Source organism: Notolabrus celidotus, chromosome 11 (genome assembly GCF_009762535.1).
Source record: "Notolabrus celidotus isolate fNotCel1 chromosome 11, fNotCel1.pri, whole genome shotgun sequence".
Lineage (NCBI taxonomy): Eukaryota > Metazoa > Chordata > Actinopteri > Labriformes > Labridae > Notolabrus > Notolabrus celidotus.
In genome coordinates, this window is record NC_048282.1 from 20,126,104 (window position 1) to 20,140,990 (window position 14,887).

The 14,887-nt window shown below is 40.6% G+C and overlaps 1 long non-coding RNA gene across 1 annotated transcript in view; it reads left to right on the forward strand.

Moving 5' to 3' along the window:
• LOC117822020 overlaps positions 1-14,887 on the forward strand; it is a 64,931-nt gene that overhangs the window by 30,292 nt on the left and 19,752 nt on the right. The window lies entirely within an intron of this gene.

A 14,887-nucleotide genomic window follows, 5' to 3' on the forward strand; every position in this document is an offset into this window, starting at 1 on the left:
CTTTTATCTGGGCCCCAATTTCCACCCAGTGGTGTGGGATAACTAAATCACAATAACGTGTCTTTTTTTTCACATTTTAGAGGATTTTTAAAACAAAAAAAGTTCTGTGGCAAACTTAAATAATCTAGATGTAAGTGATGAGAAACAATAATCCTGCTTATATGTGTACTGATGCCTTTAGATTAAATGAGCGCTATCAGTTTATATCAGATATTTTACACATAAGATTAATCTTACATGTATTGCAATTGTCAGTTATATGTTATTTTAGCATCAAAATTAAACTGGATTGTTCCTTAAATGCATCTTTCATATACTGTACTGCATGGAAAATGATTTCTAATTAAATCTGTTCTTATATTATACTCTTGTGAAAATGAAGTTCTCAGTATATGCATATCTATATCTAAAGTATATGAAAATATGTAATTCTGTTATATTTATTTATCCTATACATATATACCCATATAAATGTTTCGTCATCCGTGTAGCCACGCACCACCAAAAACTCAAACTGAAAGTCAGAGAAGAAGCCGGGAATGTAGACTGGGAGAACAGAGCCAAAAATCAGCCAGTGGAACAGCACTATGTCTTAAATATGAACCACATGTGTAAGAAAGACAGAGTGCTGAGACAGCGCTCAAATAAAGCATGCACAACACACATCGGCACTCACACATACACACATTGTTCATAGTCCCTAGAGAGCAATCATCCTTACTCTCTTCCCATGCGTTTGTGTGCTCGTCTCCAGGATGTCTCAAGGCGTTGCAGTGAGTTGGTTATCCATCATCAAAATCACTGATACTCTTCGATGTCCTTGAATGGCTCCTGATGGATTGAGAACCATCTTTAAGTTTTGAAGCACCTTTTACCAAACTCCAAATGACCTTCAGCTTCTTATAGACATCTATTCTCACAGCCTTCACCAGTGTTAGACTTCAACTTCTGTGGGGGAAGTTGTGATATTGGATTAAGACTTCTATACTTGATTCAGCTGACCTAGTAGTACAAACAAGTAAACAAATCAGGGAAAATCCCTATTGGAATTGGACCTATTAGAGTTAGCGTTAGCTGTCCCAAACTGTTATTTCATCAAAAGCTGAGAAAGCAGCTCCAGTGTTATGCCAGAGCTGCTCTTAAACCTAAGCTCCTTTTAGAGACGTTTATTTTCTGCTTACAGCTCAGCAGGCCGGCCGCTGTCAGAATGGGACACAAACATATACACACACTGAACACTTCTAAATGTTTTCAGAGACAGGCACATGCGCAATCACATAGACCAGAGTGGCCACAGTTTTGTGAGAGGCCGCAAGGTGAGGCAAAGAAGCTAAGCTGTGGTGAATATTTGTGCGGAGCAGCTTAGCTCACAATTTTCTGCTAAATCAAAAGGAATTAGGGAAGCACAAACATGGCTGAATTATGCTCCCTCTCGTGGGGCTGGAGCTGGAACAGGCTTTCTCTCTCTCTCTCTCTCTCTCTCTCTCTCTCTCTCTCTCTCTCTCTCTCTCTCTTTCTCTTTCTCTCTCTCTCCAGCCTGTGAACTTGACCTCAGTTTTCTCCTCGTAAACAATAACAGAGTCAAGCGCCTTCTTGTCAGTAGGAGGAAAAAGTTTGCCCTGATGTGCAAAGTCCAATCTGGCAACCATCTTCTCTGAGGGAAAAGTACTGACATGGGTTGCTATGTTTGAAAGCTGCACTGGGTGAAAGGTAGGGATAAAGGTGAGATTTACAGAGGCAGCGTGGTTTTCCACTAATCCAATTGATTTCTGTGTTGATACATTATAATCACTCAGGATTATTTCTGAAGGAAAAAGTTGCAGGGCTGAATGAACCATGGGGCAAGCTAGAGCATGCACTCAAGGTGGAAGAGTTGGACTAATGGCCCAGTAATGTGTCCCCTGTGAGGGTTATTCTGTGGGCTGCCACCAATCAGGCAGCTCAGGGGTGAGCTCAGTGTGTATTCTCATCCCCTGGCAGGCTGGAACAGGGAGGACGGCCTCTTGTCAGACCTGGACCGGTGCCCATACTGATGGGACACGCATGGGCAGACTCACACTTACAGAATAGGAAATAGGGACAGGTGGAAATGGACAGACCAAAAGGAGATCTAGTGAAGTAAGTTAAGGAAAGACATGTTGCATAAGCTTACTCTATGTAACACCATTTCTTCAGGATAGAGTAAGATTACTATCCACCAATGAGACGGCTTTGCCCTGATTTCTGAAGTTTGTCCCTGTTATTGTTAAGTGATTGTTTATGATGGATGAATGACGAGACTCCCGATCATAGAACCCATGATTGTCATATGAAGTGATGGACAACTTTTTGGAGTATCTAGTGTAGCCAGAGGTTACAAGAAAGGGCTTATAGCCCAGACTTTCTTTTCAACGCTTACCTCTGTTTACAGCCAGACTAGGAACATGATCAATGACAATGGACCAAGTGGGTTCCCTCCAGTCTTGAAAATATGAAGCCAATGAAGAAGTGTTAAAAAACTGCAGTTCCTCGAGTGTCCACTTGAGGCCGGCTCTAGAAGCACTAAAAGCCACACACATACATTGAAGAAAGCCCATCCTTAGAGCAACAACAACAAAAAAAGTTTACAGCCTGGTACAACTAGCTCACTGCTCTTATTCAGTTTTGCATAATTAAGGGCGTGACTAACTTGAGTGAAAGGTGGAACAATGTAGCTGCTAGCAAGGAGGCCAAAGACCCTCCTCAACTCCATCTCTTTACCTCTTGATAGGATCACCAAAAGTCAGCTTTTCCAATACAGCAATCACTGTCAATAGGCTTCAAAACTCCTGCTTCAGAAACCAATGGGTGATGTCAAGGAGACTATGTCCATGTTATATACAGTCTATGCAATGGACACTGACTTTAGAGATACAAATGATTTGCTGCATTTGCATGCAGATATCTGTTTACAGGCTTTCATTAAAGCAAATTCTTATAAGATGACTGATTATAGTTTGGAGGTTGCATTATGCTGGATTTTTTCCTGCCTCATTGCTCTCCACACTGACTGTTTCCTGTTTCCTGCACAGCCAATGCCTGACGAAATGCTCATGGACAAACTACAAACAGATACATCTATCAACTTCTGATACCAAAAGCTGGTCACACAGAGCACTGGTTTAACTCAGAGGTTAAATCACATGCCCTATGTACAGAGGATATAGTCCTCAAAATGGGCAGCCTGGGTTCTAATCCTACCAGCAGTCCATTGTTACATGTCACCCCCTACTCTTTCTTCACAGTTTCCTACTCTATCCATGCCTTGTTCTCTCAATAAGGCATAATAGCCCCCCAAAATACCCCCGGTCAAAATAGTCACAAACAAGATTTAGCAGAAAAACACTTAATGCAAACTGCAATATGAATTAGATCTCTCTAAATAACATAACAAAGGTCACTATAAGGAAAATGTCAACCATCGCTTTTTTGTGTTCAAAGCACATACCCTATGCTGTCATTTTTTTTCTGAAACTGACTGTTTCCACAACATATTTTTAATTTCAGTCTTGCTGGATGTCTAATTACAAATGGGTTAACGCTCTAATCATTTCTTCTTGTATGTATTTGTGAGGATTAAAGGACCAGGCCTGAGTGCCTGTTTAAATAATAATCAGCTGAAAATCCGAAAGCATTATCTATAAAGCTAACAAAAGGTCAGAATACAACGCAGACCCTAAAAATACACCGTCCTCCGGGGACACACAAGCCACAATATGCGTGTATGTGTGTGCGCACGAATGAACTAGATCTGTGATAATTATCGTCCTGTTAAATATAGATCTGCCGACAGATATGAGCTGCCTTCAGCAAACACAGCTGCAATGGAACTCCAAAAGCTTCTGAAACATTTGGCTAGCTGTCAAAGAAAGTGTCGGGGGCCGAGGTGTCACCACCTTCCCTTGATGTGTCGGATGCAGTGAAAGGTACTGAATGTACACTGAGAGATAGTTAGGGCTTAAAAGATGCAAAATGTTCACACACGTAAATCCCTAATCGCTGCTACAGTATGTCCCCTTAGAGTCTTTGCATGGCAAAGCATAACATACCTGTGACCCACTGCTTCTTTATCCCCAAGATGGCCTGTCATTAATAGATTTTATAGCTCCAGCATGTGAACAAACTAGGGTCCCTCATATGTGATGGTGATAACTCTGTAATAGAATGTTTACTGGGTCGCAGCAGGATGCTGTCATCTTTGACAAATCCAGAGTATGCACTCACATGAATGCACACACATAGAGCGCACACTCAAAATGTGACTGTAGAGCAGGTGATTCAGATGACATCAAAGGGATATCCGGGGTAGCATGGCCTCTCTGATGTCTAACACATCTCAGACACTTCTGAGGGAAAAACAGCATGCTTCACTGGCAATACAGAGACAATGATACACACTGCAAACAGTCACACAGACAGAAATAATCAGGCATACATCATTCATATTAAAGAGATAGACTGGGATATACAAAGTCCAGCTGCTTTCTTTTTATCTTTACATTTTTCTAGTTTTGCAAAGGGAAGTTTTAAAACAATTGAAATGTACCTCTGTGGATGCTGGTCATATGTACAGCACAGTGTCTCCTTACTCCCTCTTGGTGGAACTGAGTTTGTGCTGAGTAGTTTCCTGTTTAGCAGGGAACTGTCTGTGTGACATACAGAGCTGATCACATGGTGATTAGCTGAGGTAGCATAGTCAACCCTGAATCAGTGAATTGACCTTTGAAAAAATAAATCATTCATCATCACATAAATCATCATTCCTGGTCTTTCTCCTTTTATGCAGACAGAGTGTACAGTAAAGTGAGCGAAGTTCCCCTGTAATCTAACACTGCATGTTTGATTGGCAGCCATAAATGTTTGTGGAAGATTGATGTAAAAGATTTAAATAATCACAGAAGTTAGTCCTTGACTGGTTATTCCACAAATTGGAAGCCACTTCAGAAATAATACTTGAATAAACTTACCTTGGTTTGGGGTCGAAACAGGAGATCTTCATGGGATTATGATTGTGAAAAGTGTGCAAATGCAGATGAATGCGAAAGAATTAGAGCTATTAGTGTCAGGGGCGGCTGCTTGTCATCATTTCAGCACGTCAGCAATATCCTCCCAATGCCTTACACTCAAAAACCTTATGACTGACCACAACATTTACAGCTCATCTGGTGTTATCTAGATTTGTCAATACCTTATTAGGAAGAGACAGTTGACAACACTTTACTGTTTCTACTAAAAAGACATGATTACACATCAAAGTCAATCACATTATTCTACAGTTGTATGTGGTTCAGTCATTTCTGGTGAGACACTGCTGTGAAATGGAGCAAAAGCTGAACATAGACTGTATAAAATATGGACGTAGTATCCGTGACGTCACCCATCTGTTTCTGAAGAACTGTTTTGAGGCCAATCGTTAGCGGTAGCCATATTGCTGCTGTCGATGTGATTGTTATGTAAAGAGGCGGGCTTTGAGCCTACTAGCCAACAGCTACAGTGTTCAATCTGTCAATCAAGTCAGCTGTGCCTCTCATTGGAAGACTCATAATCTCAATATCTTCAAAATTGCCACGTTAGAAAAAAAAACAAAACAGCACAGTGTGTGCGATCGAGGAATGAGCTATCCAGACTACACTCGTCTTTTGTACCAGGCTGTAAACATGTTTATTTCTGCTGTAAAGATCAGCTTTTTTGAATTGGTGTGTATGTGGTTCCGCAGCCAGCCAACAGATCAGAATGTAGATTTGAATGCTTGTATATGATGATTTAATCTCCACATTAAGATCTGGATATAGGCTGTATACAAGACAAAATATGAGTTCCAATGCGAAGTGCTATAAACTGCAGTTCATTGAGGATCCGCTTGAGGCTCCTCCCGTAGTACCGGAAACCACATACACTCCAATTCAAAAAAGACGATCTTTACAGCAGAAATAAACATGTTTACAGCCTGGTACAAAAGACGAGTGTAGTCTGGATAGCTCATTTCTCGATCGACACACACTGTACGGGGGGTGAATTTTTTTCTAACGCGGCAATTTCGAAGACAATGAGATTACGAGTCTTCCAATGAGAGGCACAGCTGACGTCACAGCTACGTCACAATCACTCGACAGCAGCAATATGGCTCCTGCCGACGATTGGCCTTAAAACAGCGCTTCAGAAACAGATGGGTGACGTCACGGATACACCGTCCATATTTTATACAGTCTATGGCTGTATATAGAAAATGTGATTTTTAAAGCCACATTGAAGCACTTTGTCTTTTTCAGTACTGGGTTAATTTTCAATAAGAACAATCCATATTACTGCAAATGTAAGTAGGGGTCAAGGATGCAAGCTTTAAAATTACTTTGAGCTGTCCAAAAGGAAATCATATGAATATGATGTATATGGTAAGAGAGACAATCATTGATTTTTGTGAGCAAGTTTTTTTCCAAATGAAAACTGAATCAGTGTCAGCTTTTATATGGCTTTATCTGAACACAAAAAATGACTTAATTCACAGAGAATGTGGTTTTAGTTACAGTCAATAGAATACATTGAGAGTCAAGTCTTTAAATACAAAGTACTGTCAGAGAGAAAATATTCCTCTGTGAGCTATTGTATCATATTTCCTTTTCAATTACTCCCTTTAGCTGATACAATAGTGTGTTAAAATAAGCCATATGTGACGTGATGAAGGTGGCATAGACTGTGGGCTTGTGGCTGCAGGGCTGCAGGGGGCCTACTGTTTATGTACTGTGAGAGCACTAACACTATGTGATTGACGTCCGAGTCTGTAGTGAAAGTTGTACGAGCTACCCGGTGTTTAAGGTTGAATTCCTGAGTACAGGCCATTACTGCTCTTTGGCAAATGTCTTTGTGCTGAGGGCTCGAAGTTGTAGAAAAGGTCCCTCCACGCCCTGAGTGATGAGAGCAGGGTTTAACCGGCTGCAGGTGCGCTCAAGACAGGCGGGTAAGGTCTTTGAAGTGAAAGCCAACTGGGACCTCGGCCCATCTCTGACCAGCAGCCAGCACAGACACATTCGCTTTCAATTAACACTCTCCCTTCTTGCCCAATCGCTGCTCTGTTTCTCTCTGATCTTTTTCAATACTCATCTATGTGTATGTTCAGAGGACAACAGCTGAAAAACTGCGGTGCAGTAATTTAATATCCTATTTGTCATTACTTTTAATGAGCTGATGAATTCACTGCAATCAACATGCCAGGATTATTTTTCAGAAGTATTTTCACCATTGATGTGCCTGTTTTTTCTCAGTCTGTGTGAGAGAAAATGTGTGCTCAGATCTTACTTCACCTCTCTCTCAGGCCTCATGATGTGTCTCAGGGCCAGGCAGAGCATCCAGAGAACTGCGAGTCCTCAGACCTCTGACACCCTGATCTATTGTTTCTCATTTATCTTTCTGTTGAAATCCCAGATCTCTTCTCTCTTATACCCTGCCATCTGAACACATCCTACTTCTGGTACTGCCAAACAAGCAAGCAAGTCATACAAGCTTTACAATTTAAAATACTGTGAACACTTTTGCAGCTCCTTTTATTTAAATGCATTTTCACACATATACTGTATTTATGAAAGCATGCATGTTCACATCTCATTAAAGAGAGTGTAAAAGAGAAATAAATGGCTGTTTCGATGGTAAGCTCCCCAGAGGCAGCTACATCTGGCTCCTGTTAGCCACAAGCGTATAAAAATCAAATGTGGTTTTGTCCCAGGCATTCTGCACTAAATACACCCACCCACCCACACACATATATACACACACACGTTGGGGGTTAGGACTCCAGCATGGTGGTCACCCCCACCAGTCTATCCAGTACCCAGTGCTCTAGTGAACTCAGACATCAATGGGCTCAGACAGGGACTAATACTCCTGGCACAAACACAAACAACAAACCATATACTGACCCTATACAAAATACTAAACTCGTAAAACCCTGTGGATACCTGTCTGCCTTGCCTTGGCTAATATGTCTGAGTGAGAGTGGGGGGTGTCAATTAGAGAAGAAGTTGAACTCATATTTTTTTTCTGTGGCAACAGACTGTATTTGTACAAATGTTGGGACAACAACCATTTTATAAAAACGCAATGTGAACAAAAGACTTAAAGAGGACATTAATAATTGATATTAGCTATAAAAGTATGGTCTTATGTAAAACCCTATCATTTGTTTAAACAAAACTTGTGCATACAAGTCAAACATTAACTTATGATTTTCATTTATTTTATTACTTATGATATCATTTTTACACCAAAAGCTTCAATAGTTTTTAGCCATCGCAGTAGGACTGTGCTGTAAACAGATACTAACACCAACATGCTAACATGATCACAGCGAGGATGCTGTGACTCATTGATTGTATATAAAAGAGACAATGGCTAGGTTTACATGAGACTTTTAATTCCTCTTTAATTCAGAATAAAAATTAAATCCTCTTTAAAAAGATTAAAAATGACCATGTAAACACCAAATTACGAATGAAAATTACCATTCCGAATTAAAGTTAAATCCGAAGTAAGTGGCTGGTTTATCCTGATTTTAAATCCGAATTGAATAATTCCTTGATCATGTATACGTTCATTCCACTTTAAATTAATTCTGGTCATTCTGCGCATGCTCGTTCCCTTGTCCTGTCGCGATGACACACATATTTCGCGCAGGTCAAAGATTCTACAGGAAGTCTTGTGTTGGTTTGAAGCGGACACTCATGGTTGTGTAAATTTTAATGACTCGTGTGAGTGTTCGTTACGTTTTCTTCCACCATATTCCTCCTCTACTCTGGGATAGCTTCTGTTCTTTCCAATTTTTCATACAGCCTATGGTATGGACTGATATTCTGTTTATACCATGGTTGCCTAGTTTAGCATGATAACAATTACTTATTTGTAATAAACAGGAAGTACATCAGCTGATGATGTATGAGATGTTAAGATTATGTAAAAAAAAATGGTAAATTGTAGCCCTAAATGACATGCAATTCTCTGAAAATTAGAAAGTAAGGAGTCATGTAATGTTTTTTTCCTTTGAACCAGTGACTTTTGATTTTGTATGATGAATCATGCCCCTGTGTCACACAGTGAAATGATGCAGTTTTGTGCTACTGTTTAAAACAGGAATGCTACAATGAGTTCATCAACAGGATGTAAGAGACAGTTTTAGTGTAACGTAAACAGACACTCATGGACAACAAGTGATTAGACTACCGCCACATGCCAGACGTCCAAACAAATCAGCGTTCACTCTGTGACGCATGGCAGTGCAATGCTTCACTGATATCCTGACTCATTGATTGAGGAGTCATCCTCATCATTCTGGTGATAGTGCGATCGCTGCCTCACAGAGACTTGAACCATGTGCTCTTCTTGTCTCTGAGTTAGTGATCAAAGTGTGGTTGGTGTAGCATTGTACAACAGCATTAGGACAAAATAGTTCATGAGGTTCAAAGAAACATGTTGAGTTTTTACGTGATTTCTCAAATTCTCTGGAGTTCGAATCGCATCTGAATGTCACTGAGGTCAACGTCAGCTCATCCTGTGTGTTCCTCCAGGCCTGGCAGGCATGTCTGACAGACTCTGCAGCCCTGTGAGTCTGTCTCTGGCCTTCAATTTCCTGCCAGGTTAAATCCTGGACTAAACATCTATCTCATTGCAGGCTTGGGTGGGATGGACAGCACTCCAATAACTTTTGTATTATCAATATTAGCCTGTAATGTCAGAGTAATATCTACAGCACATACAGCACTGGTTCAGAGCTATAGAAAGAAAGAACTAGTGCTTTGAGTGTATATTACAGTCAAGTGTGTGTGCTTCTGTCATGGATGTTTGAGCATTAGCATCATCTCATGCTTTTGTTGAACACACTGCCCTGAATGTGTGAAACTGTGACACCAGTTGAATCCATAGATAAAAACCTTTGGGATTGCCAAGCTGATGTCAAAAAGCTGCTTGAGACTGTCGGCATCTAAAGAAAACATTTTCTTGGTGAAGAACACTCAATTTCACGCCATATTTTAGCAATAGTTGTGTTGTGGTCGGCAGTTGGAGGCCAGTAAAAGTTGGCATCTCCTTGGCAGCAGAGCTGGCACTCATCCTGGACTGTCAGAGTGAAATGTTGCCTTTATGTCAGCTCTCAGTAAACTCCACTATCTGACTGTGATGGCGGGCCCTCTCGTGGTCTCTGGAGATCTGACTCAGCTCGAGATAGACCAGGGCTTAGATCAGCTTCTGGACCACTTTCAGGACCTGGAAGCATCGTCTGGCCTGTTGCTGCAAGGTGTCAGGAGAGGGTGAGGATCACAGTGCTTCAGAACTGCTTTTTTTCACCTTGTTGCAACATACTTAAGGCTGTGGTGGAAGAAGTAATCAGATCTTGTACACGTGAAAGTAGCAACACAAAAATATGCAACTGCATCATCCAAAGTTAGAGTCCTGCAAAGTTTTGAAATATTGCTCCAGTGGTTTCTAAAGCTTCTTCTGCGTCAATTCTACACTGTAGCAAACGCTGTTGGTCCGCATAGCCTTTAACTTACGTAGAAGCCTACACATGTAGCCAAACGTGCACCTTCTAAAAAATGTAGGTAAAGCACCAAAACACGAAGACCACAAGCCCCGATTCAGAGTGTATTATCCAACTCTAACATACTACGCTCTGATAATACACTCAGTCACCATGGTTTCCAAACAACCAAAGAACGTAGAGGGACTGACAACTGCTAACATAACTAGCATAGAAACTACACTGCCAACTTGCATTTAGGCTGGGTGTTGCAGAACAATGTGGACACTCCAACACACAAGTATGTAGTGCTCATGATGGCGTCAGCCACTACAGAATAGCTAGGCGTAGGGTCAACAGAGAAGTATAAACCAGGCTTAACTATGTGCTTATGCTGTCTCAGAAGTGTGACCTGATAAGATAAGATAAGATTAGATACTCCTTTATTCGTCCCACAAGGGGTAAAGTCATGGAGTTACAGCAGCAAATAAGAAGGTGTACAGTACAAGAATTTCAACAAGAATATATTTAGAAAAGAAATGTTCATCAGAGCTTGGCCATAATTATCCTGTTAGCCACCAGCTCCACAGGGTCCAGGACTGAGCTGGCCTTCTTCACCAGCCCGTCTAGTCCTGGTCTCCTGTATCCTGTCCGCCCACAGCAGGTGTAATCCTTCCAATGTGGCGTTCGTGTCCGATGTTAGCTCTGTTAGCATGATGTTACTCTGCCAGTATTCCTTTTGGTGCTGGGTTAGCTCGTCCACCTTATCGAAGATAGATCTTACATTCCCCATAACGGTGGGTGGAAGGACAGGTCGATGTCGTCTTTTTTAGCTTGCACCTCAATACCAGCACGTCGTCCTTGCCTCCTCCTCCTCAGCTCACAGGGAACATCGGGCCTAGCATCGTTTAGCATCAGCATGCTACAGGCTGCTAACAGCTGATCTCGCACAATGCAACCATGGATACATGCAGGATCTTCGGACACACAGGTACAAAAATAGAAAAAACACCACTGTAAACGTAGCCAGTTTGGTGTCTATGGCCAACAAATGAGCCATTAAAAGACATGACAGGCTCCAAATGCAAAGATAACTAAACAGATATGAAAAAAAGTCTAAAAAAGAACAACGAAGAGAGCTACTGCAACAAGCAGCCACTCGAGCGGTGCTAAGCAACAAAGACTAAGTACAATCGAGAAAAAGTTCCTATTAGTAAAATAAAATAAGAAAAAATAAATAAATAAATAAAGATAGAATAAGATAGAATACAATTTAGATATATACAAATGGATTAAATAGAAGTAATAACCAACCCAAACAGCACTGCCACCTTTAAAACCAGGTATTGACAATGCTGACACTACCTCCCCTACCACTTTGCCTCTACTGGCCCCCACACCCTGACCTTGGATATGGATGGGCTGAGGGATTTAACAAATCACCAAGTGATCAAGTGAGCACCTCCTTTCACCAGTGTTTCATCAAGTTAGGCCCACAACACCTCAGAGAGGCTCAACAGTTAGCTCCAGAGTCACGGGACCATCCCCTCCATGCTAGCTCTTAACCCCCCTTCATACCCACGTGAGAGAAGAGAAAACAAAAAGAGAAGAACAGAAGAGTCTGTAGCAAGATGTTAAAAAGGGAAAAGGGGAAGGGAGGGCCAGGGCAAGAAGCCTGTTCAGGCCAGAGCTCATCTAACAGGTTAGGCTGTACGCTCTACACAGCAGTATGTCTTTGCTGGTTTTGTTCTATACGTGTGGAGGTAGTTCGTTTTTTTTCTGACCAGAATCGCTCACCTTTTTTTTGTGTTTTTCTGACAAACACACCACTCATTGAGAAACATTGGGGTTAAAAAATGTTTACACTCACCCTCCATTGGGACATTTAATGGAAACAACAACTTAGAAATAATAACTCTTGTCTGTTTTTTTATGATTAGCTAAACCTCCTCACTGGAGCTTGTCCCACTCGGTGTATCTCTGTATATACATAAATATTATTGATGAAAACACTGAATTCAGTTTCAGACTTCAATTATACAAATATATTTGATATAATGAAAAAAAAAATGTGTCTCTTTAGAAGTTCAAACTGGACCTAGATACATAAGTAAATTTGCCTAGTCATATTTTACTTAGCCCTACTGATATGTTCGTTTCTCTGGAACAGCAATAATGTTCCTGGTCAATTTGAACCGGGGCATATTCAATTATCCAAAAGTGTCAGAAAAAAAAAATTTTAATCTAATTTTGAACTCCATTACTAACCATTTAAATCAATATTTAGTCCATTGGTGTTCTTTAATACTCACAGATCATGGTTCTCTGAGGATAACTTGCTCGTTTTTCATTAAAATTAATGTTAAAACTTTTTTTAATGTACATTGGAAAGCAAGCCCTAAATATAAATAAAATAGTTTTACATGACAAGATTTTATTTTATTTTATTTTACATTTGATTTTTTCTTATTTTTATGAAATGATGTTGATAAATTAACACGAGACACCTCTTATGTCACATGCTGCCCAGATTTTTATGCTGCATTTAGCTAGTTTGGAAGGCATATATTGCCTAAAATAGACTTTAAAAAGGGTCAATTTGACCTGCAACATAACAGGAGGGTTAATTGTGGCATCTGTGGCATATCTACAACAAGTTTATCCCATCCTCCCCTGTGAGTCTCCTGATGCACATCTGACCTGCTCCACCAGCCCTGATCCTCACACACAAATGTTGCAATACCTGGACATCTCACCATGTGCTTCTAATCCAACTCTGGGGTCCTCTTTGGTGGTCTCTTGTACCGCTCTCTCACTGTCCTTCAGGGTGCTGCTGTAACTGATCTCTCTCTTTACCAGATTTTACCTAGATAAACCATTACTAGTGGGTTATCCTGTTTTTTTTTTGGGAATCAGGAAAACTAAAATGGATTGATAAAGATCAATAATAAATGTCTACGTTCTTGTGAAAGATGCACTAGTTTTACGTTCATTAGAAATGTCAAAGAGGGAATGAACAAGTTATATTTTTTCTTTTGAAAATTTGCTATCTTTTACTATTCACTGCCGCTAAGTAAAAGCAAACACAGGTATCCAGGTATGTGACTCTTACCATTTTGTTTCACTGTAACAGCCATACCAAAGCTCTGCAGGGAAGGAAAGGTTAAAGTAGACGGAAGTTTGAGTGCAGCAGAAAGGGATTGCTGCAACTTGCGACAACGTTCAGATTTGGCTACTACACCTCACCATATGACAAGGGACTTGCAGCTGCATCCTCACGTTCTTCAGACTAAAGCAGTGCACGAAAGTCACACCGGGGCAAACTGTTCCTGTAATGGTATAGTCATCCGTTCATGTAATACAAACTCTTTAGTTTATCATGTGTATGCAACCTGTGCTTCAGAGTTTTATCACAGTGTTGGTCAGTTTGTGTGCTTGACTTCCTTGTTTAATGTCAAGTTCAAAAAGGTAAACCTAACTCCTCCCTCCCACCCACTTCCCTCTCTGATTGCCAACAGGAAATTAAAAACCTGGTTCCCCTGCAACTTTTTCAAGAACTGCGCCGCTCGCATCATCACCAGAACCCCCTACATTAATCACATTCCTCCTATCCTTCAGCAGCTTCATTGGCTGCTTGATTTCAAGATTCTGCTCTTTATCTCTAATACCATCCATAACCTTACTTCTCTGTATCTCTCTGAACTCCTCCACATCAACATCCTCTTCATATCACTGCACCACCCTCATGCTGGATTACCAAGGGGTATATAGCCTTCAGCCACTCACATGCATCCTCTTCATAATGATTTTAGCTTATCTTGTTCATTTTATGAATGTATATACAGTAGATGTATTAAAAATCTGATTCTGTTGGCACATGACCAGATTTGTTCTGGCTTCCATTTTTAGTCTGATTTGCATCATTAAATAACACTTTCTTGTAGTGCAGTCCTGGGAAACAACTACAGCAACAATTTTCCTGTACATGCAAGTCCAGAAAGCAATCCACTCTTAAATGTTGTTTCTTAGCTATTCTCCCTTCTTGCTAGTCAGACTGTTAACAGTGGGAACTCACAGAAAAGGAAGTTTGGGACAGGAGTCCTTGAAACAGGAAGCCCCAAAAAGTTGTGCGTCACTCCCAGAGTTCATCATATGAAAACAAATGAGTTTAGAATGTTTGTCAATCAATCGTTTTGTTAGTAAAATGTAAAATTGGTGAAAAGTTTCCATCAAAATTTCAAAGAGCCAGATTATTAACTTTTGAGAAAATTAGTTTTTACACAACAAGAGAGCTGTAAACAAGACTGCAGACCATGACAGAATTTACATGGTGCTGTGCTTGAGCGACAAATTAAAGGTCTTGTAAATCCC